The sequence below is a fragment of the Tupaia chinensis genome, unplaced genomic scaffold, assembly GCF_000334495.1.
Source record: "Tupaia chinensis unplaced genomic scaffold, TupChi_1.0 Scaffold143796_1, whole genome shotgun sequence".
NCBI lineage: Eukaryota > Metazoa > Chordata > Mammalia > Scandentia > Tupaiidae > Tupaia > Tupaia belangeri.
Window position 1 is genome coordinate 1,571,764 of NW_006203646.1, and position 23,706 is coordinate 1,595,469.

The following is a 23,706-nucleotide window of genomic DNA, read 5'->3' on the forward strand; positions in this document are numbered from 1 at the left end:
ATTGCATTGGCTGCCAACAGGCTGCGTCTTGGATGCCAACTCTACTCAAAAAGATTGGCTGCCTTCAAAACTGTGTTGAGCATGGTTCAGAGGCTACATCTGAACTCAGTGGAATATGATTAATTAGCAGCTTCTGCCATGGGCATGCAAACAAAAAGCCTCAGCCTGTATGCCAATTACTTGCCACCCCTACTGTTAGAACATGTGGTCTGATGGGGGTAAACTAAGTGGAGTCATCACCTTCCTCATTCGGAATTTCCTACTTCTCTTTATGAGGACTAAGATCACGCTCACTTGTTCAGATAACTGGATCACTCTGTGGCTTCACATGAAAGCTGCATAAAATCTCTAGGCTTTTTGTTTTCATTTTCTTTTGTTTCAGTTTTCTAGACGGTGCTTGTACTAACCGGAGAGAGAGAGTCAGAGAAAAGTGCCAAAGCACCCTCCCCAAGAGCCATGGTCTTGCCTCAATCCCTTCTCCTCCATTTCCTCTTTCAGAATGTTGGCACTCATGCACATATACCCATGGTTTTTTGTTTTGTTTTGTTTTTGAGAGGTTTTCACTAGAGGGCATGTGCGCTCGCCTGAAAGACAGAGATAGAAAGCGAGAAATCACCCCCCAGGGGGGATGGCCACGCCGCAATCCCTTCTCCTCCATTCTCCTCTTGGGATCTTGGGCAAGCACGCACACGCGCCCGGCGTGAGTTTAAGCCGCCAGGTCTAGGATTTGAAACATGGTCGACAAAGTGGGAGTCCAGCGACATAGCCATTACACTAACTGCTGGTCCCAGTATACCCATGTTTTTCAAGTCACTGAGTCTGGGACTAGAACTATGCAATTGGCCATGGGAGATCTAGCCACCTTTAAAAAAAAAATGATTTATTTTATTTTATTTATTTATTATTATTGGCACATGCACTCAATAGAGGGAGAAAATGAGAAAGTAAGCCACCAGGTCCAGGATTCAAACTGTGGTCAGCCATTGGGAGTCCAGCACCTGCTGATCCAAGGATCTAGCCACCTTAACCACCATGCCACCAGCTGGCCTCTAAGCCTTTTTCACTGCAGCTCTTAAGTTCTATTTCTCCCGTTCTCCCATGAGTCTTGTACAAAAAAAAAAAAAAAAGAAAGAAAGAAAGAAAAGGAACCAAATAGTCCAATTTTATGTTTTTCGCTAAAATAGTTTACCTTGTTTAATTTAGACTGTCACTCCAGCCAGTTAGAATCATAGTATGAATGATGTGTTTTTCTGGTCTATCTGATAAATTTCTCAGACTATCTACAAGCCTCTACCCATGAAACTGAAGTTACATGTTTAAGTTATCCTCCTTACAGGATTGACAAAAAGGTGAATGTAGATTATATCCATGGACAAATGCTGCACCATTCAGGGGACAATTGCTCAGGAATTTCAATGCGTTGTCTTACACTAGTAAGTATGCATGTGTATTTGTCTATTGTGCCCACAGTGAGAATAACCAAAAATAGTCATACCATGTCATGGAGGCAGCTCCTTTTCTAAAGCAGTACCTATTGAGCATCAGATAACTACTTTTTGGTTGCTTTTATATTGGTTGATGTATTATTTCTAACCCAATAACCTTAAGAGGTAAGTTTTATTTCCTCTCTCTCTCTTTAAGGATGAGATAACTGAAGTATAAAGTGTTTAATCACTTTCCAAGAGCACATACCTGGTATGTAGTGGCCCCAATCTGCCTGGCCCCAATCTGCCTGACCCTAAAATCCTGTCTCCTTGTGTATGTCTCTCTGAAGGATAATGAGACTTGCTGAAAATGACTGAAGTCAGAGATTAGGCATTTGTGAATATAGTTATTCAAGCATCACATATTTTAGAAGCTCATTCTATGTAAGGTTGAAAAGTTACAATATATTTATATCTTGGAATATTACACACTTATGAAAAAGAATGGAGTACTTATACAAAACACCAAGATGTACTGTTAGGTGTGCCTACTCTGTCCTATTAATATAATGAATTAATTAAAAATTTTATATTGTATACATAAGCTTATTTATACATATATAAACACATTTTTTCATAGAGCATATGCAGTGACCAGAGAGAGACAGAGAGAGGGAAACTGAGAAATCACCCCCAGGGGCATTACCATGCTACAGTCCCTTCTCCTCCATTCTCCTCTCAGGATTTGGACACACACGCACACATTTCCAGCATGAATTTCAAGCCTCCGTGTCTAGGACTCAAACCGCAGTGAGTCATATGGGAATCCAGCACTTAAACCACCACACCAACTGCTGGCCCTTTATCCTATTTCTTTTAACATTACATCAACTTATGTAGGTATGTTGAAAGTAGAAAATTATAGCAGACTTGCAGCTTCTATTTCAACACTTTCATGTTGATTGAGTTTTGCATTTCTTTGTTACTTTTTTAACCAATATACTAGGAAAACAATGTGTCAAAAATTCACCAGTTACCCTTCCTGTTCCCCTCCCACTCCTGAGTGGCATGCACTTGTGTGATGCGTCAAGATCCAAGCAGCGTGTGTCCACTGGCTTCAACAACAAGAAACTCACTGTCACACAGAAGACCCAAGGTAGGACACGTCATGGGTTAGTTAACTCATTGGTTCCTTGGCATCATGAGGCTTCTTTGCTCTCTCCCATCTTTAGCATAAGACCTGGCTCCCCGCTTATCACAGTCTGGCTGCTGCAGTCCAGAGCATCACAAGCTACTGTGATAAGATCCAGTGGGAAAAGACAGCTATTTATTTCTACGTGAATCTCTATGGCAGGAAAATAAACAAACAAACAAAAAACCCTAGATTAGAGACAAATAAGGCAGCCCTTTCCACAAACTTCTCCAGCCGATTAGTCAGAGTAGCATCACATGCCCCTGCTAATTTGATTCGTTGGTAGAGGGTGAGGTTGCCATGTTTGCATGGGACAAATCGTTTGCTCCCTAGGGCTGGGAGCCTCCTTTAAGACACTTGGCTTGCCTACTCTCTGAACAATGTAAGGTTCCAGGAACAAGAATAAAGGAAGGGAAGACTGGTGGGTCTCAATACATAATTTATGGTGTCATAACTACTCCCTCAATTACTTTGGACATCATGGCCCTCCTGTGAATACTCTCACCCAGCATCTCCGAGTGCCCCTTTTTGAACCCCGCCCTTCCTCACATATTCTCAGAAGCACATTGCTTCCTAACCTGGTGTACTAGGTTTATAGGTTATTTGAGTTGTTAAAGTGTCAGCTAAAGTGCCTATGGATTTGTTTCTGTTACTTCGGCTGACAGTGATATTCCTAAAATGCTCCGGTTGGACTATGGGAAACGTCACTGCAAAGATGATTAAAATACGCTGATGAAAATCCACTTCCCTGAAGATCCACAACCATGGTCCGATTGATTTCAGAAACTGTGAATTCTAAAAGTAAGTAAGCAAATGGTTTTTAGTGGTGGTAATATAGAGCTCCATTTGGCATGTTATACGATGTTTGTCGAAAAGGATTAAGCTGAACAGATTTTAGAGGAGAACTTGGAAAACAGACAGACCTTTTGTGGATGTTTTAAGATGTCGCTTTCCCAAGCTGGAGTTCAATGCCCTTTGCCACATCCCTGAAAAACTGGGGAAAGATGCCATCCCACATGGTTCAGCTGTGTGTCCATTTGGAAAGTCACCGAGACAAATATCTCTAGCCCTGTGCTGTAAACTTGAGGCATTTGTGGTGTGGAATCAACGAATCTTCTGGTAGATGTTGTTGCTGGGCATAGCCAACAAGGAGAGTGAAAAGGAGAAGGAGATGCTTCCCATCGAAGCCGGACCTCGAATTCCCCGTTATCTTTATTTCTTCCCCTCCTCATCATCACTAGTGTAGGGGCTCCCGTGATACATGGGGAGCCATGTCTTATGCTAAGGGTAGGAGAGAGCAAAGAAACTTCACTACCCTCTTAGGTTCAGTGACCACATCTCCAAAGTAAATTGTCAAAAGACAGATTAACAGGGCGAGGAAGGGCTGGCAGGTGATGTGTTTAAGGGCCCTGGGCTCCCACATGGCTGACCATGGTTCAAGTCCTGGACCTGGCAACTTGCTTTCTCACTTTCCCTCTCTCCTCTCTCTCTCTCTCTCACTCTATCCCTCTATGGTCAAGTTAAAAATAAATAAATATTTGTACCTAAATTAAATTAAGATATAAAAGTTCAAAATAAAGTTGAATAAAATAATTCTATAAAAAGAAAGAGGAGGCGAAGAAAGCAAGTATTCGATGTCTCAAGTTTTATGTGGCATGGGGAGGTGCTTCATAGAGAAGCAAAAAGTGCTTAGGCTTGGAGGTTTTTTTTTTTTTTTAATTTTATGTAACTTTATTTATTCATTCATTTTTTAATTTGACCAGAGAGAGACACAGAGAAAAAAGAAACAGGAGGCGAAGAAAGCAAGTGGATTGTATTCGATGTCTCAAGTTTTATGTGGCATGGGGAGGTGCTTCATAGAGAAGCAAAAAGTGCTTAGGCTTGGAGGTTTTTTTTTTTTTTTAATTTTATGTAACTTTATTTATTCATTCATTTTTTAATTTGACCAGAGAGAGACACAGAGAGAAAGAGGGAAAGTGAGAAAGCAAGCCACCAGGTTTGGGACTCGAACCATGGTTGGCCATGTGGGAATGTCCAGCGCCTTAACCACCATGCCACCTGCTGGTCCCCAGGCTTAAAGGTTTTTATACCATTGCAATAAAGGATGATAAATTTGTAGAGAAGTAACCAAAGAAACAGGGGGTTTAGGCTTCCTGAGGGGTAAACTGTAGAGAGGTCTATCTAGAAGGGAGATAATGGAAGACAAGGACTATCTTGGCACCTAGGTTTGTGCAGCTCCATCTCACTGAGAAGTTCTATCCTCTTTGTGACCATAAAATTTCCCCAGGAGAGGGGACTTGTGTGGTCCTTATTTCTCAGAAGTTCCTGCTTTTGGCCAGCTAAGAGAAGCTCTAGGAGAGCTTCTTCCTATATCTGTTGAACCTTAAATGCCTTCAGCTCAAAATAATTCTTATGCCAAAGTAGTATATGTTGAGGTGGCATATTTTTTCTTTTTGAGAGGTGTTTGCCTTAGAGCACATGCGTTCACCAGAGAGAGACAGGCATAGCGAGAGGGAAAGTGAGAAATCACCCCCCAGGGGGGATGGCCATGCCACAGTCCCCTCTCCTCCACTCTCCTCCCAGGATCTTGGACATGCATGCCCATGTGCCCAGCATGATTTTCAAGCCACTGAATCTGGGACTCGAACTGCAGTCAGCCATGTGGGAGTCCAGCAATGTAACCACTAGGCCATCTACTGGTCCCGAGGTGGCATATTCTGATCCCTATACCACCTTGTCCTCTCACATGCTCTTGGCTTTGCCTTGCCCCTTATGCTGGACATCTTCCCTTTGCCCCTGCTGAGTTATTCACTTCTCTTCTCCACCCTCCTCTGTGCTCTCAGGAGACATGCTTTCCTAGGGATGAATCAGTGGGCTCTAGCCCTCTGACTTCCAGCTGGGTTTGGCCCTGGCAGGAGGTGAATGGGAATAGAGAGAACTTGGAGTTTGAACCTGGGAGCATTTATTCTCCATGTTCCCTCCCTGGAAATCCCCAAAGGCTGACTACATCCCATTGCCAAAGATCTCAGCTCAAATAAAGTTGCCCTCTCCACAGTCCTATCTCCCCAGTTCCAGTAATTCACCCCCTCACCTGCTCCTAACGGCTTAAGAGTGGTAATGGAGGCCCCTGTTACTAACCTGGGGTTCTGCATTATGCCTTGTGGTTTACCTACACTCTGCCCACACCTTTACAAGTAGTTTCTTTATGAAATTCTGCTTGAGTTATCCTAATTTGAGAGTGCTATTTGTTTCCTACTGATACATCACTCTGATTTTATCTTAAATGGGTTAAATGTTTTTCCTTAATGATATATCTGTGTTTCTGCCTCCATTGAATCACCATTCTGCATGGTGGTAAAGACTGCAGCCTGTGAAGTTGCGCTCCACTGTCCATGGTTAGACTTGGGGCAAGTCACTTTAATTCTCTGAGCCTCTGTTTCTTCATCTTCAAATGGCAATAATTATATTAATAGTAATAATGTATCTTCTACTGACATTCCATGTAAATCAAATGAGACAATAGGGAGTGGTGGGGAGTGCAACAAAATCCAGAACTCATACTCCATCTATAAAGGAGACAGTGCTTGCTGGATACAAGTGATAGTTATCATGAAAAGCCAGCCCAGGGCTATCAATTCTTCTAATACAAAAAAAAACGAAAGAAAGGAAGGAAGGAAGGAAAAAAGAAAGAGAAAAGAAATCCAGTTTTTTATCTGAAACTTCCCCTTTATTAGAATGTCAATAATTCATTACTGTATTCCCAGTCACTAAAATTGCTCATTTAAATTTCTGTTCAAAAAATAACCAGAACTAGAATAATAATAATCTGGAAAAAATGATGAAAAGCTATTTGATGATGATGATGTAGATAGTAATGTCTTTGTCTTGACTGGTATGCTTGGCATTCCTTCTGAAAAAGAAATGTAATACACTGTAAACTTATACATGAGTCAATGTAATATAAACAAGATTATGATAATAGTAAAAAAAATTTCCAGGAAAAAAATAAATAAATAGCCATAACTGAAAGACAGTAACAAACGCTGGGTGCTTTCTGAGCCTCCTCTGGTTAGGATGCAGTGGGGCATGGTCATGGCCCAGTGCAGACTCTCCCCTGTGTAGCCCCCTGGTTCAGATCATCTGCAAGCAGGCTGAGATGAGATGCAGTAACTGGCTTCAGCTCAAACAGTTCACAGAGTCTCCTCTCCCCCGTCACAGCCTGAGGAGACAGACCCAGTAAGCTGCAGAATTGTTACGGAGTTTATAAATGCCAAGGAAACAGCTCTCCAGCGAAAGAATGACTCAGTGGACACTCGCAGATAAATAATGTATGAAACCACTTCTATTTTAACGGCACTCTGCGGTGACACTAATATTGACGGAAAATGTTAACATGTGTTAGATGGCATTATATATAGTGAGGGAGGAGGTTTGGCAGGCTCCGGGCCACTTCTAGTCTAGGCCAGAGATGTGAGAAGCATCATTCCCAGCTGATGGTTGGCCCCTCTATGAAATAGGCTGCTGAGGTCAAATAAGACCAGTGCTTGACCTTAGCAAGTTTCTTGTGGTGGCCACTTGTCTTAGTCAGCCTGGGTGCCTAATGAAACACCATAGAGTGGGTGGTTTAAACAACAGAAATTCGTTTTCTCAGTTTGGAAGCTCTAAGTATGAGATCAAGGTGCCACTGTGGTTTGGTTCTGGTGAGGTCTCTTTCTTGGGCTTGCAGAGAGTGCCTTATCACTGTCTTCACATGGTGCTGGAGGAGGGTGGTCTCTGCTCTTCTAAAAAGGCCACAGTCCTATCGAAGAAGGGCCCCACTCTTCTGACCTCATTTCACCATAATTACCTGCTAAATACCCTATTATCTGAGACAGATACGCGACAGAGGAGAGTGAGGGCTTGATCATTTGAATTTGGAGGGAATAGAATTTAGTCCGTAGCATCACTGTTGATTGGTTGATCCCAAAGTCATTCCAAATCCCTCTTTCTACTCCAAAAGTTGGAAACACTAAACAAAAAATTCCCCAGCTTCTTCTGCAGTTGGCAGTGGTCATATAACACCCAATGATTCGTGAGAAGGGGGAGAGACAGGGTTCTAGAAAGAAAATGTTTTCCTGATAAAAAGGACAGAGTGTTTAGTCATGGCCATCTGCTTCACTCTCTTCCTGCCCTGAATCAGGTTGGAATGTCTAGAGCTGTCGCAGCTATTTCAAAACCAAGAGACACAGGAGAAAAGGACTGAAGTGACAGCAGCCTTGACGTCACTGATCCTCTAAACCATCACTAGTAGTTGCTCATATTCAGACTGGGAGAGGAAAAATGATGCTTTGCTTGTCACAAACAAATGTATTCTGATACCCACCCTCTCTGTGCCTCTGTGATCTATCTGCGTAACCGGAAAAATAACAATACCTACTCTTGTGGTAGGAGGTGGGGGCTTTCATGAGAACTTGTTCAGTCTTGACAGAGTTTGCACGAAGTAAATCCTCAACCTAAGAAAAAAAAAAACGAAAGAAAGGAAGGAAGGAAGGAAGGAAGGAAGGAAGGAAGGAAAAAAGAAAGAGAAAAGAAATCCAGTTTTTTATCTGAAACTTCCCCTTTATTAGAATGTCAATAATTCATTACTGTATTCCCAGTCACTAAAATTGCTCATTTAAATTTCTGTTCAAAAAATAACCAGAACTAGAATAATAATAATCTGGAAAAAATGATGAAAAGCTATTTGATGATGATGATGTAGATAGTAATGTCTTTGTCTTGACTGGTATGCTTGGCATTCCTTCTGAAAAAGAAATGTAATACACTGTAAACTTATACATGAGTCAATGTAATATAAACAAGATTATGATAATAGTAAAAAAAATTTCCAGGAAAAAAATAAATAAATAGCCATAACTGAAAGACAGTAACAAACGCTGGGTGCTTTCTGAGCCTCCTCTGGTTAGGATGCAGTGGGGCATGGTCATGGCCCAGTGCAGACTCTCCCCTGTGTAGCCCCCTGGTTCAGATCATCTGCAAGCAGGCTGAGATGAGATGCAGTAACTGGCTTCAGCTCAAACAGTTCACAGAGTCTCCTCTCCCCCGTCACAGCCTGAGGAGACAGACCCAGTAAGCTGCAGAATTGTTACGGAGTTTATAAATGCCAAGGAAACAGCTCTCCAGCGAAAGAATGACTCAGTGGACACTCGCAGACAAATAATGTATGAAACCACTTCTATTTTAACGGCACTCTGCGGTGACACTAATATTGACGGAAAATGTTAACATGTGTTAGATGGCATTATATACAGTGAGGGAGAAGGTTTGGCAGGCTCCGGGCCACTTCTAGTCTAGGCCAGAGATGTGAGAAGCATCATTCCCAGCTGATGGTTGGCCCCTCTATGAAATAGGCTGCTGAGGTCAAATAAGACCAGTGCTTGACCTTAGCAAGTTTCTTGTGGTGGCCACTTGTCTTAGTCAGCCTGGGTGCCTAATGAAACACCATAGAGTGGGTGGTTTAAACAACAGAAATTCGTTTTCTCAGTTTGGAAGCTCTAAGTATGAGATCAAGGTGCCACTGTGGTTTGGTTCTGGTGAGGTCTCTTTCTTGGGCTTGCAGAGAGTGCCTTATCACTGTCTTCACATGGTGCTGGAGGAGGGTGGTCTCTGCTCTTCTAAAAAGGCCACAGTCCTATCGAAGAAGGGCCCCACTCTTCTGACCTCATTTCACCATAATTACCTGCTAAATACCCTATTATCTGAGACAGATACGCGACAGAGGAGAGTGAGGGCTTGATCATTTGAATTTGGAGGGAATAGAATTTAGTCCGTAGCATCACTGTTGATTGGTTGATCCCAAAGTCATTCCAAATCCCTCTTTCTACTCCAAAAGTTGGAAACACTAAACAAAAAATTCCCCAGCTTCTTCTGCAGTTGGCAGTGGTCATATAACACCCAATGATTCGTGAGAAGGGGGGAGAGACAGGGTTCTAGAAAGAAAATGTTTTCCTGATAAAAAGGACAGAGTGTTTAGTCATGGCCATCTGCTTCACTCTCTTCCTGCCCTGAATCAGGTTGGAATGTCTAGAGCTGTCGCAGCTATTTCAAAACCAAGAGACACAGGAGAAAAGGACTGAAGTGACAGCAGCCTTGACGTCACTGATCCTCTAAACCATCACTAGTAGTTGCTCATATTCAGACTGGGAGAGGAAAAATGATGCTTTGCTTGTCACAAACAAATGTATTCTGATACCCACCCTCTCTGTGCCTCTGTGATCTATCTGCGTAACCGGAAAAATAACAATACCTACTCTTGTGGTAGGAGGTGGGGGCTTTCATGAGAACTTGTTCAGTCTTGACAGAGTTTGCACGAAGTAAATCCTCAACCTAAGCATTGTTCTCTTTTAATAAGTAAGAAGATACTGGGTTGTTTCTCACACTCCTGAAACTATTGTAAATAATGCCCAGATAAACATAACTAAAAAAAAAAAAATTAAACAAAATAGAGGCAAAATATGAGACAAAAAAGGGAAAAAGGCAAATTTGAGTCAAAACATCCAGGTTCAAAATGTCCAATAATTCATTTTAAAAAATAATCATTTAAACAAAGGCACATCCTCTCCATGAACTATATAAGAAGCCCTTTAAAATGCACAAAAAGACCATTTGAGGACATGGAAAAATGCTCGTGATAAAATGATTAATAAAAACAGAACACACACACATACAAATTACCTCTAAAGGATGAATGCTATTGTGTAAAAAAAAAAGTGAAAATAAAAATAACCAAAAGCAATCATTTGTGAGCCTATGATTCTCCTTCATGATTTTTCTGAATTTTCCAAATCCCCAATAAAAAATACATAATTACTGTATAATTTAAAAATTAATAATTCTACATATTTTCTCTTTTATGCATTGCTCTATTTTTAAAATTAGTTTCAATACACTCCTATTACTTATATAATTCTTAAAAGGCTCCTTTTAAAAATTAGAAAAAGTATTTGTTGTCCAGAGACAGATGAAATCTGACCAGTCTCAGCACCATTATAGGACTTGGTGCGAAGAGCACAATATGGGGGGCCAGCAGGAGGCGTCATGATTAAGGTGCTGGATTTAACTGCTGACTGACAGCAGTTCTAACCCCAGACCTGGCAGCTTGAAACTGCCAGGCAAGTGTGTGTGCACACCCAAAATCCTGAGAGGAGAATGGAGAAGGGATTGCAGGATGGCCATTGCCACCTCCCCCTTGCTTTCCCCGCCATGGGATGATTTCTCACTTTCCCTCTCTCTTTCTCTCTCTCTGGTGAGCGCATGAGCCATATGGCATAACCTAAAAAAAAAAAAAAAAAAAAAAAAAAAAAGCTACCGATGGGGGCCAGCAGATGGCATGGTGGTTAAGGTGTTATACTACCACATGGTTGACCTCAGTTCAAGTCCCAAGCCAGGTAGCTTGCTTTCTCACTTTCTCTCTCTCTGGTGAATGTGTGTGCTCTATACCAAAATTCAAAAATAATAACAATAAATAAATAAAACTAAATAAAAATCATTCTTAAAAAAACAAATTCTTAAAAAGCTACCAACAATGTAATTTTTTCTGAATATTTTATTTGTTTATTTATTGTTGTTATTTTAATTTGACCAGAAGAGACAGAGAGAGAGAGGGAAAGTGAGGAAACAAGCCACCAAGTTCGGGACCTGAACTATGGTTGGCCATGAAGGAGTCCAGCACCTTTAACCACAGTGCCACCTGCCAGCCCCCAATAATGTAATTTTAATATAACTTAAGATATAATTGTGTCCCGTGGGGTGGAATGAGACATGTCTGTAAGAGCTTCCTACTGCTTATCGCAGGTATAGGCAGAGGAAAACATTGAAGAGGGATTCAGTATATCCTCCTGTTGTCAGTCCCATTGGAGAAACTGAGGCCAAAATTTGTTTTCTTTTTCTTTTTTTCCCCAAGTTTGTGATATTCCTATGAATTTTTTAAATAAAAATGATATTTTTACCATAGAGATTTGGGTTTTGAGGCTCAGCCACACCAGTCGCCAGCTGAGTAGCACGGGGGACAGGTTCGTTGCATAACCTTTTGAAAACCCTTTTTTCTCAACTCTAAAATTAGGTCTGTAAGAAGATCTGTTTCACTGGGAAATTCTCTGTTCAGCAAACACAATGACGTGTGTTAAAGTTTTTATATAAACTGTAAATCTCAGTACAAACTTTAGTGAAAGGATTATAGACTCTGATGAGGCAGTTCTGCTTAAGGTCCTCCCTGTATCACTTAACTGTGTGAAATTTTAAGTAAGGCATACACCCTCCTCTGGCCTCAGTTTTCTTTTCTAGAAAATGTAAAACACCTGGAGTTTTATAAATACCCAATAAAGAAAAGTTCTAAGGTTATTGTCTACATATTCCCAGAAACCATCGAAGTTAGCTTTTATACTTGGCATGGCATCCCAAGCAGGTACAGCAACACTTCCTTCAAAAATTTGCAGGGGCCAGCCCCATGACACACTAGTAATGCATTGTTCCAGAGAAGCTGGATCTCACATAGCAACCGTGTTTCCAGTCCTCAGCCCAGTCAGCCTGAAACACCCTGAGCAAGTGCCCAAAATCCAGAGGGAGAGGGCTGGAGGACTGGAGGAAGGAGATCCCAGCAAAATCATACCCCATCCAGGGTGATTCTCTCTCTCTCTCTCTCTCTCTCTCTCTCTCTCTCATATGTATATGAAAAAAAGAGCCCCTCACTTTAACTAGCACAGATGTACTTTGGGAAGGACTTTGCAAGCCATTGTGTCCTTGCATGATCAAACCTCAGTAACTCAGTAATGGATAAGTGGACAATGGACTGTCTAGTAGTGTGCCCAGCTTCCTACTGAATCCCACCAATACGAGCTAATAAACCACGACCTTCCCCTATCATCTGACAATGGTAAAACAATGCTTCCTTTTTTTTTTCTTTTTTTGTTTAAGAGAGAGATTTTTGCTATAGAGTACATGTGCTTACTGGATAGAGAGAAATCACACCCCAGGGGGAATGGCCACACCACAATCCCTTCTCTTCTGTTCTCCTCCGGGGATCCTGGGCACATGGGCATATGTGTCCAGCCTGAATTTGAAGGCACCAGGCCCAGGACTCAAACTGCAGTCGACCATGGGGAGTCTAGCAACATAACCACAACCCCGTCTGCTGGCCCCAATACTGTCATTATTATTATCATTGATTGACCATATTAGAAAGGAAATGGATGGATTGGAAAGAACATAAACATACAGAAAGGGAAAAAAAAGAAAAAAAGGAAAGGAAAAAAGCCTAAAGCAGTTGCTCAAAGTATTGTCCTAGAACTTCCTTGATGGAATCTATTGTGGGTGACGGTTAAAATGACAGATCCCTAGAGACACTGAGCCCATGGGTCAAGGGAGCCCACCTTAATGAATACCTTTGTCAGGTGATTTTATGCACCTGAAGTTTGAGCCTTTACATACCAACTATTCACTGGTGGTCCTGCAGTTCACCTCTCAGAGGTAAGTTCTATGGAATGCCTGCACGTACACTTGGTAGAAGTGGGCCAGTATCTTTCATGTCAATATCAGCTTCATTTCAAGTAAGTAAGTGGTGATGCACCTGAGCTGACACCAGCAGCTCTAAGCTTCTGTATGTATAAGTCAGCCAAAGGCCTTAATCAAACAGACATTTCTGTCTCTTATTCAGTAACAGGGTTTCTTATTCACCAGGTCGATGCTCTAGAGGGGCCTGAGAATTTACATTTCTAACAAACCCCCACCTGATACTGATACTGATGGTCCAAAAAACACATTTTTGTAGAGGATTTTGCCTTAAGGTGTGTGTACTTGCCTGGGAGAGAGAGAGACAGAGATAGTGAGAGGGAAAGTGAGAAACCACCCCTCAAAGGGGATGGCCACACCCCAATCCCTTCTCCCCCATTCCCCTCTCAGAATTTTGCACACACACACACACACACACACACACACACACACACACCGGGCATGAGTTTCAAGCCATCGGGTCCGGGACTCAGACTGCGGTGGGCCATGTGGGAGTCTAGTGACATAACCACTACACTATCTGCTGGCTCCAGAAAAACAAATTTCAATACCTCTGGCACACATGGATGGATTCTTGGAAAGAAGCACATACATTGAATGTTCTTTAGGGGTAAGAGGGGCTAGAAAAGCATAAACAAAAGAGAGGGGAAAAAATCGCCTGCTCCTTTACCACTCCACTACTGGGCTTCCATACACTCATACACACGAATGCACACACGTAGTTTTCCTCTTGCAAAAAATCACACTATATATCGCCATGTGCCTGTCTCCTTCACCAAGCAGCTCCCCAGGAACTTCCCTCCACTCATCCAAGCCCCTTACTTGCAGTGCAACTCTCGCACCCACTCAGCACTAGTACAGTCCGGAATCATCACAACTGAGCGTCAGATTCTCAATAACTTTATTGTTTGTTTTTAAAATTTTAACTTTATTTATGTATTCATTTACTTTTTAATTTGACCAGAGAGAGACAGAATGAGAGAAAGAGAGAGAGAGAGAGAGAGAAAATGAGAAAGCAAGCCACCAGGTACAGAACTCGAACTGGGGTCAGCCATGTCAGAGTCCAGCGCCCTTAACCACCATGCCACCTGCCGGCCCCAATAACTTTATTGTTTTAATTACACATGCTCAGAGTAAGAGTCAAATAGAGGAAAACACAAAGAACGAAAAACACAGCTCAAATCCGGTCACCCCAAAGTCCCCAATAACAAATTGAGGTGCAGCTTTCAATGCGCATATTCCCAAATACATTTATTACTTTACACAAATTGAATCCAAGTCATTGTATAACCTGATTTTTTTTTCACTTACATGAAATATGTTCTGATAAATTTATTTGATAAAAACAAATATAACCTAAACAGTCTTTGGGAAATGTACCACTTAATGGGATCTTAACACAAATCTTCTTACAAAACAAAACATTTCTTTATATGGTGAAATGTTTGCCTATGTCTCACAGACACACCAGGCTTTTTTTTTTTTTAATTTGCTATATGTGAACTTGCTGAAGAGAGACAGAGAGACAAAGATAGAGACAGAGAGAAAGTAAGAGAACACCCCGAAAGGGAGTAGCTATACTGCAGTCCCTTCCCCTCTGTTCTTCTCTTGGAATTGCAGGCATGCTTGAACATGCACCTGGCATGTTTTCCAAGCTAACAGGTCCAAGACTTGAACCACACAGTCAGCCATGTGGGATGCAGCCACCTTAATCACCACACACCGGTTGGCCCTACCAGGCATCTTTTACAGTGTGTGTGTGTGTGTGTGTGTGTTCCATATTTTATTTATCAGGTGTGCCTCAGTAAGAGTGCACTTGTACTGAGGATATGACTTTTGTAGTAAATCTGAGTACTGAACCTCTAAGATAGTGTCCACAGCACAGAGGAACTGAGACCAAGAGCATCTGGAGCTTCTAATGTGGATTCAGGATTTTCTCCAGCCTTCTAGGACCGAAGGCACTGATCTCTGGTCTTACTTGTGTTCCACCAATGTTCTGGTTCTAGAATGAGTCATTCACTGGCTAAAGGACTGATAAGAAAAGGGTGGAAGTGGGCAGGGAGTGAGAGGGTGGTTTGATCAGTACAGCCCAGAAAACACAGCCATGCCCCACATGTTTGCCAGCAGGCTTTCACAATAACCAAGCACCACTTCACACCTGTAGAATATGATTACACTTTTAAAATTTGCCATTCTTTTATTAACGTGTCCCCATTTTTCAGATGAGGCTTTGTGTGCATCTCACTGTGCAATCTCAACTTTGCAATGCAAAGTTGGAGCACACTGTCCAGCACCTAGTAGACTCTCAATAAACGGCAGGGTTGCTGAGCAGGGTCAGGGTTGCTGAGAGGGAATGAGGATGTACATGCCGGAGGGTCTCCCACCTTGTCCCTGCCTCCCATCTCGGCCAGACTACACTTTGATTCTGTAGACTGTGATTTAGAAATTCGAGGACACCAAAAGACAGTGATTAGTTAAAGATGTGTTTCTAAAAGAAACACCATACTCCTTATACCTCATCAAATCTAAAACTTATGGAAGTCCAGATGTTACCTGCACAGCTTCCAGCTCTCTGCTTTGATGTAGAACTCATCATCATGACAAACCTGAGCCTCAGAACAGATCTAACATTTTTGGTAACAGAAGGACAAGGAAAGGACTTGACCCACAGCAAACGGCTGACCACGTCAGCAAGTGGAAAGAGCTATCGAAACCTTTGTATTCTTTTTTACTGGGAGAAAAGTGGGGACTGTGGTTAACTCTAATTACAACCTCCTCTTGCCTTGTTTAGAACACAAAGGAACAATGTAGCCCTAATATATTTATAGAAGGCAAAGAAGTAGAGAATCAAATAAAGGGAGAGGGGCTGGTAAGAGAGATATAGCCATGTTTCTTTTCTCTCACTGCAGATCCTAAAAAGGGACCAGAAACCTAGGCGGTTCGTACTAAAGAATAAACAGTCACATTCTATTAACTCTATCTGATCCCATGAAGAGAGAGAGGAAAAAAAAAAAAAACATTGCATGGAAACGCCATCTGTCTCAAGCTTCATTAAAGTGATTTTTCCCAAGAGTCTTCTATAACAGCATGTTAAGCACTTAGTACAGTACCTGAATCATCGTAAGTAATCAATGAATGTAAACGAGTAGAAGCAACTGCAGTAGCAAGAGCGACATGCTGAGATCATTCATCTAGCTAGTTGGAACCCTGCTTAGCATGGAATTCCAGTACAATCAAACGAGTGCTTTTCATATGAACCCACATTGCTTATTCCTTCTGGGTCTGAGACGTTGCCCTTCCATCTCCAGTCTTCCAAGTTCCTCAGCAAAATGAAGAAGGTCAGGATCTGATCTCTCTGGTGTCCCTCATATGCAGGATGACAGAGATACCCCAGCTGAAGAACTGAATTTCACAGGTCTGACGCTGACACAACCCATGGAATTCAGTTCTCAAAGCTGAGCATACCACACAGGCTTTCCAGAGACAGCACAAAGTCCACCTTCTTGCAGTGCGGGCTTGTCCCAGCCCTGTAAGATACAAGAGAGAAAAGCTTGGAAAAGCCAAAGCAGCCTTGGCACTCAGGTGTCATAAACATCTGGAAGGATGTGCATGATAGACACATGTATCATTAAATGTCATTAAACACGATAAACGGTCTTTCCTGCCTCATGGGCCGTACACATGCTGTCCTCCTCCCCTGAAAAACTCTTCCCTCTCTTGAACACCAATTCATCCTTAGGCTCTCGCCTTCAATGTCACGTCCTCAGAGAGGCCATCTATGAAAGAGATGGCTAGTTGTTTGCCCAATATCCATTCACTCTTCCTTCCATATTAAAAGAACCCCTAAGTTTTAACTGGGCACATGGGTGCTTGGCACAAAGACTTAATTGTATGTGTGCAAGAGTGACAAGTTGTCACTGTCTTCTTCTGTCTTCACAGGCTTGGACCGCAGACGTGGCAGAAATAAGGGCAGCCCCTCTAGGAAGGGTGGAGTAGCATCCCTGAACTGGTGGGCTTCCATAGGAGCCCTAGATTACTCACACCTATACTGCTCTGTCAGGGAGGACTGAACATCTGCCTTGCTGAAGCCATTGTTATTTGGAGATCTTTGTTAAAGCAACTGATTGTTATTGTTTTACTAATACCTCTTTTCTGAGCCCTTTAACCTCCTGCTAGTCTCTTTCATAATATCAAGGTCTTCCCCTTCATAGCACTTACCATAATTTTTAGCTATTTGATCTTTTTGTATAATTACTTTATTAAAATTACTATTCCACTAAGTTTTTCATAGAGCAGAGACCATGCTAGTGTATTTTAAATTTATCTGAAGGACATTTTATATGAATGAAATCATAAGATATGTGGCCTATTGTGACTGGTTTCTTTCACTTCAGATAATGTTTTCAAAGTTTATCTGCATTTTAGCATATATTAGTACTTCTTTTTAACTATGAATAATATTTCATTTTATAGATCTATCCATTTTGTTTATCCATTCAACAGTGGATAGGCATGTGGGTATTTTCACTTTTTGCCTATTACAAATAATGCTTCTATGAACATTCGTGTACAAGTTTTGTATAAACATATGTTTTCATTTCTCTTGGATAAATACCAAGGAGTAGAATTGCTAGTTCATTTGTCAACTCTATGCTTAGCCTTTTGAGGAACTTTTGGGTCATTAGAAAAATCATGACGCATTTTTGCAGAGAAAAACAAAAAAATACATCGTGACTTTTCTGAAGACCCAATACCACACTATTTTTCAAAATGGCTATAATTCCACCAGTAACATATGAGGGTTTCAATTTCTCCATATCCTTGCCAATACTTGTTAGGGTTTGTCTTTTGATTATAGCTATCCTAATGGGTATGAAGTGGCATTTCTTTGTGTTTTGATTATGTTTCCCTGATGACTAATATGTTGAACATCTTTTCTTGTGCTTTACTGGTCATTTGTATAGCTTTTTTGGAGAAATATCTGTTCATATCCTCTGCCAATTTTTTAATTGAGTTGTTTGTGTTTTTATTATTGAGTTGTAAGTGTTCTTTATATATTCTAGATACAAGTTCCACATACATGTTTTGCAAATATTTTCTCCCATTCTATGGGCTACCTTTTAACTTTCTTAATGGTGTGTATGTGTGCATGCTCATGTCTTTCTGTAACTTATTTCTAGCTTCTCACACAATGTCTGAATCATGGTAGATTCTTCAATAATTTGAAAGAAGGGAAAGGAGGAAAGGAAGAAGAAAGGGAGAAACATTAAGAGACCATGTGGTTTAATTTCTATCCTTTACAAATGATGAAACTGAAGGCCTAAAGATGACTGCATGAAGAAATAATAAAAATGGAAGATAGGAGTTTTGTTCCAGCTTGTCTCCTATCAACTGTGAGAACTAGGCAGGTCACATAGCCTCTCTGCACATCAGAGACTTCCACAGGGAACCCCATCAAGCACCAGAAGGAGCAAAGTGAACTAAGACATGAGAAAGCATTGCTTAAACAAGAATTATAGTTGAAGCCCAGGGTCAAGTAGTAAATCAGCCAGGTCAGAAAAAAGTGGCAAGTGGCCCAATTTCTGGCCCAGGTTGGATATTGGGCATCGTAATTCATATTTCAGATTGTTGTTGATTTCCATCACCAATTTGGAGAAGTTCTGGTTCAACACAGAGAAGAACACTACTAAAACCCAAATCACACAAATCCTGGATCCTCTTTCGCACTGAGAGTCCTCAACAGATAGTGTTAGTGCCCCCAGTACCTAGCACTATATGCCTGGCACGTGGTAGATCACAAAAGCATTGTTTAATTAATTAAGAAATTAACAGATAAATAAATGAATGAATGAATGCCAGCTGTAATATATACTTGAATCCCATAACCTTTCATTGTTTTCTGTTTCTTTTTTAGAGAGATTTTTGCTATAGGGTGTGTGTACTCACTAGATAGACAGAAAGACAAAAAGCAAGAAATCACCCCCCAGGGGGATAGCCACACCACAATCCTTTCTCCTCCATTCCCCTCTTGGAATTGTAAGCACACATGCACACATGCCCTGCATGAGTTTTAAGCAGCCAAGTCTGGGACTCAAACTGCAGTTAACTATATGGGAGTCCAACAACATAACTATTATACCATCTGCTGGTCCCTGAATCCCATAATCTTAGTTAAGCAAATGGGAATCAATTTAGCAGGTTAAATGATTCTGAGGTGGTATCTGAGCATATCTGAAGATAGAAAAGTATTAATTAGAAACCAGGCTCTGGAGTTCAACTGCCAGAGTTCTAATTACAGCTCACCATTTGCCATGAGTACAGAGGGAAAAAAGCAGAAACCATACATTTTCTCCTCTGCTTAAACTCACATATATTTATGTCTATTGCTGTGCAATATCCATGCTTTTTATTCCTTCTGTTCCTTGCTGAGCTTCATTCTCCTGTTCATCCATGGCCCTAAGCCAAAGCTCCAGGCATTTTTTTATTCTGGTTGGATCCACACAATTTGGTGATTACTATATAAATGTCTTATATTGCTCCTGCTACAGCATCAGTTCCATTACTCAAAATGATCCACTGAACACTCATTTCCCTCGGGTGGCATGAATGGTCTCTTCATCACCCACAACTCAACATGGCCTTTTATAGCTGAATTCAATGTAAATGATTAGAGTGTCTCCACTGTTTCTTTCCTTTCCTTTTATAAAATGAAGACAAACCAACACATACAAGGGGGAAAAGGGAACACTCTTCCCAAAATGCTCCAACGTAGGTGACCATGTAATATGAGGGCCAGCAACAGAGAAATCTAATGAACAGGACAGAGCTGCGCAATGTAAAAACCACTGTTTGCTAAATGCCACTGCATGCCAGACCCAAACAAGGTGCTTTACATGACTATCACATCTCAGTCTCACAAAGCCATAAGAAACAGATACGAGTGCCAGCCCCACTTCACCAAAAAGAGAGAAAAAGAAGAAAGAAGAAGGAGCAAAAGCTAAGTAATTGATAGGCTCATCCTGGTTCACACAGCTAACAACTCTAATGATTCTTCCCCACTGCCTGCCTCTTGGAGACTTTTAAATTCTTTTTTAAATCCCTAGAAGGAAGAAAGAATTTAAAGACTAGATAAGGTAGCAAGGTATAAAGATTAAAAAATATTGTAAGTTAAGAAGGCACCATACATCCAAACGCAAATGCCAAGCATGCATGCACCTGTGAGCTGGGGCTGGTTGAAGGCTGGGGATGGATCACTACATCAGGATCCTGTTGGGGATTCTCATTCTCTCTCTCTCTCTCTCAGGAAAACACACACACACACATAAACTCAAAAAAAAAAAAGACATGTTTTGGTGCCAAAAGAATTGAAATCCATGCATAAAGTTTTGTCATATTGCACATTTTCCATGAACTTTTGAAAACCCCTCATGTAACATGTACCAAGTCTAAAATCAACAAGAGGGAGATGCAGCTGGTCGGAGGAAGACCATTCACTCACCTGCTCTGCAAGTCCTGCAAGTTCTACCTTCACAGTACACCTAGAAGCTGACCTTTCACCCTCACCGTAGCCATCATCTCTCATATCTTGGCAACTGCTTCTAGAATCCACCCTCCAAACAGCAACCAGAGTGATCTTATTAAAAAATAAATCTAGGGTCCCAGATGCCATAGCTGGACTCCCACATGGCTGACTATGGTTCGAGTTCAGGACCCGGTGAAAACTCACACCAGGTGTGTATGCAGGCATGCCCTAGATCCCAGGAGGATAATGGAGAAGGGATTATGGCAAGGCCATCCTGATGGGTGGTGATTTCTCACTTTCTCTTTCTCTTTCTTTCTCTCTCTCTCTTTCTCTCTCTCTCTTTCTTTCTCTCTCTCTCTCTCTCTGGCGAGCACACATATCCCAAGACAAAAACCTCTTAAAAAAAAAAAAGATAAATCTGTGGGGCCAACAGGTGGTGTGGTGGTTAAGGCACTGGACTCCCCCATGGTCTAACACAGTTTGAGTCCCAGACATAATGGCTTGAAAATCACTCCAGGCGTGTGTGTGTGTGTGTGTGTGCATGCCCAAAACTCCAGGAGGGGAATAGAAGGGATTGCAGTGTGGCCATCCCCACTGGGGAGTGATTTTTCACTCTCCTTCTTTCTCTCTCTGGTGAACACATATGTACTATGGCAACAAACCTAAAGAAAATAATAAACATAAATAAATAAATCGGGCCAAGTCACTCCCCTACATAAGCTCTGTAGCAGCTTCTCATCACACTGAGAGCAAAGCCCAGACTCAGCATGGCCAACAAGGCCTTGTGTGATCTGGCCTCTGGCCCTCTCTCCAGCCTCGTTTTCTACCACCCTCCTTCATCCTCTGCTGCCCATCTGGCCTCCTTGCTGTTACTAATCTCACCAAGACGTTGTCTCTTCCTGGAGTGCTCTTCCCCAAAATATTTCCACTCCTCACTTCAAGATGCTTCTCGAATGTCACCTCATTAGAGTGTGTCCCTAACCACTCTACCTAAAATAACTACAGCATGCCCACACTCACCTCATGTGCTCTGTCACCTGGCCCTGCTTTTCCATTTCACAGATGTATTATTCTTTCACAGTGATGGCTTATTTCTTACTGCCTATCTGCTCACAAAATGAAAGCTCTGTGGAAGTTAGCACTTTCCCTCTCTCTCACTTTACCTCTCTCTTACTTTGTCCTGCTCTGGTCAAATTAAAATAAATAAATAAATAAAGTTAAATAAAATAAATTTAAAAAAGAGAGAGAGAGAGAGAGAGAAAGCCATGCCAGGCATGTGCATTCATGCCCCAAGAGAAGAAAGAATTGCAGCATGACCATCTTCCTGGGGAATGCTTTCTCACTTTTTCTTTCGCTGACCAGCACACATGCCCTATCGCCAAAAAAAAAAAAATAATAATAATTAAACAGAGTAAGTTTTATTTCACCCCCCTAAGAGCCCACGTCTATGCCCTGGGTTAGGGGAAGGTATCTCCCCCACTGTGAATTCATGAACTAGGTGCCTCGCAAATACTTGTTGAAAAGGAGCCAGACAGTGGTGCAGTAGTAAAACACAATGTTCTGTGAGGCTCACCCAACATGGGAAAGTTCCAGTTCAAGTTGGGAGACATTTCTGAGTATGGCAGGCAAACATGCACCCATGACCAGGGGCTGGCTGAGGGTGGGGTTGGGTCACAGTGCCAGGACCCTGTCAAGGGTGCTATCTCTCTCTTTCTCTGTCTGTCTCACTCATGGAATAAATAAATCAAAACTCTTTTTTAAAAAGACTTTGTTAGGAGTTCTCTCTCTTTCAGAAGAAATGTAATATAAAATAAAATATTTTTAAATGTTTGTTTTTAATCTTGACAGAGGAATCTTTCACTGAATGAGTAAAATGTCTGAGATGAGTGAACAGCAAACCAACATCAACATAAACATCATTCAAGGTGTAAAGTTCAGCTGGGGAAATTCCAAGTCTCCTCCCCATCCCAGCCCTCCCATTTCTGTAGTATCTGTACATCCTATGATGTTTTGTCTGGTGACCATCCAGTATTTTCTAATTCAGGTTTTCAGCTCTTTCATTTTATTTTATTTTAACCTTCACCTTGCTCTGCATCCCAGGTCCCATTGCCATTCTGGACTCTTCAGTGTGCTTTTCCTCCACCCTCATCCCAGCCATGCTCTAGACCCAGTTAAATCCCACCCCATTCATGCATAATTCATCCCATAAAACTTCACTCAGTTCTTGTGTGTAAGCCAGCTCTGGAGAGGAGATGGTTATGATCCACTCTGCCTTCTGGACACTATGGACGTGTCAGAGCAGACACACAGGAGGTGGATCCACTCTGCCTTCTGGACACTACAGACGTGTCAGAGCAGACACACAAGAAGTTCAGTTCCTGTGTGTAAGCCAGCTCTGGAGAGGAGATGGTTATGATCCACTCTGCCTTCTGGACACTATGGACGTGTCAGAGTAGACACACAGGAGGTAGAGCCACTCTGTCTTCTGGACACTACAGACGTGTCAGAGCAGACACACAGGAGGTGGATCCACTCTGTCTTCTGGACACTATGGACGTGTCAGAGCAGACACACAGGAGGTGTCCTACAGCCCACCAAGGGCCCTGGGAAGGGGCAGAAACAAAATGGCTTGAAAAGACAACTGCATCAAGCCGGAATCTCTCCTTCCACATCCATTCTCATTACTCATTTACAGAGCACCTGCTATCTGTCAGACCTGGGTGTGTGGGAGACACAGCAGAGAACCAGACAAGTAGGACCCTTGGTATTATCTCATGGAGATCAAATAACAGGACAGATCAAGATTTATTTATAATCATAAAAACACTGAGTTCAAATGTGGTGAATGCTACTGATGGAAAAGCTTGAGATCCCATGAAGTACCTAGTGAATTAAGAAGAATTTGTGAAGAGTAAACAGGCTGTGTTCTGGCAAAGACCAAGTAAAAAGGAATGCCAAGCAGATGGAACAGAATGTTTGAACACTCTGCATAGGTTGTGCCCGAGCATACTAGCTCAGGTCAG

At 41.8% G+C, this 23,706-nt stretch overlaps 1 long non-coding RNA gene and 1 other non-coding gene across 2 annotated transcripts in view; one reads left to right on the forward strand and one right to left on the reverse strand.

Moving 5' to 3' along the window:
• Positions 1 to 7,972, forward strand: part of LOC114005438 (uncharacterized) — a 40,872-nt gene extending 32,900 nt beyond the window's left edge. Inside the window, exons 3-6 of the long non-coding RNA XR_003547289.1 lie at positions 1,337 to 1,433; positions 1,642 to 1,695; positions 2,431 to 2,580; positions 7,796 to 7,972. This is a non-coding gene — a long non-coding RNA (uncharacterized LOC114005438). The remainder of the gene's footprint in view (positions 1 to 1,336; positions 1,434 to 1,641; positions 1,696 to 2,430; positions 2,581 to 7,795) is intronic.
• Positions 7,973 to 16,555: 8,583 nt separating this feature from the next.
• MIR146A (microRNA mir-146a) lies at positions 16,556 to 16,613 on the reverse strand. The gene has a single exon (NR_129453.1). It is a non-coding gene; the product is annotated as a microRNA mir-146a (primary transcript).
• Positions 16,614 to 23,706: the final 7,093 nt, after the last annotated feature.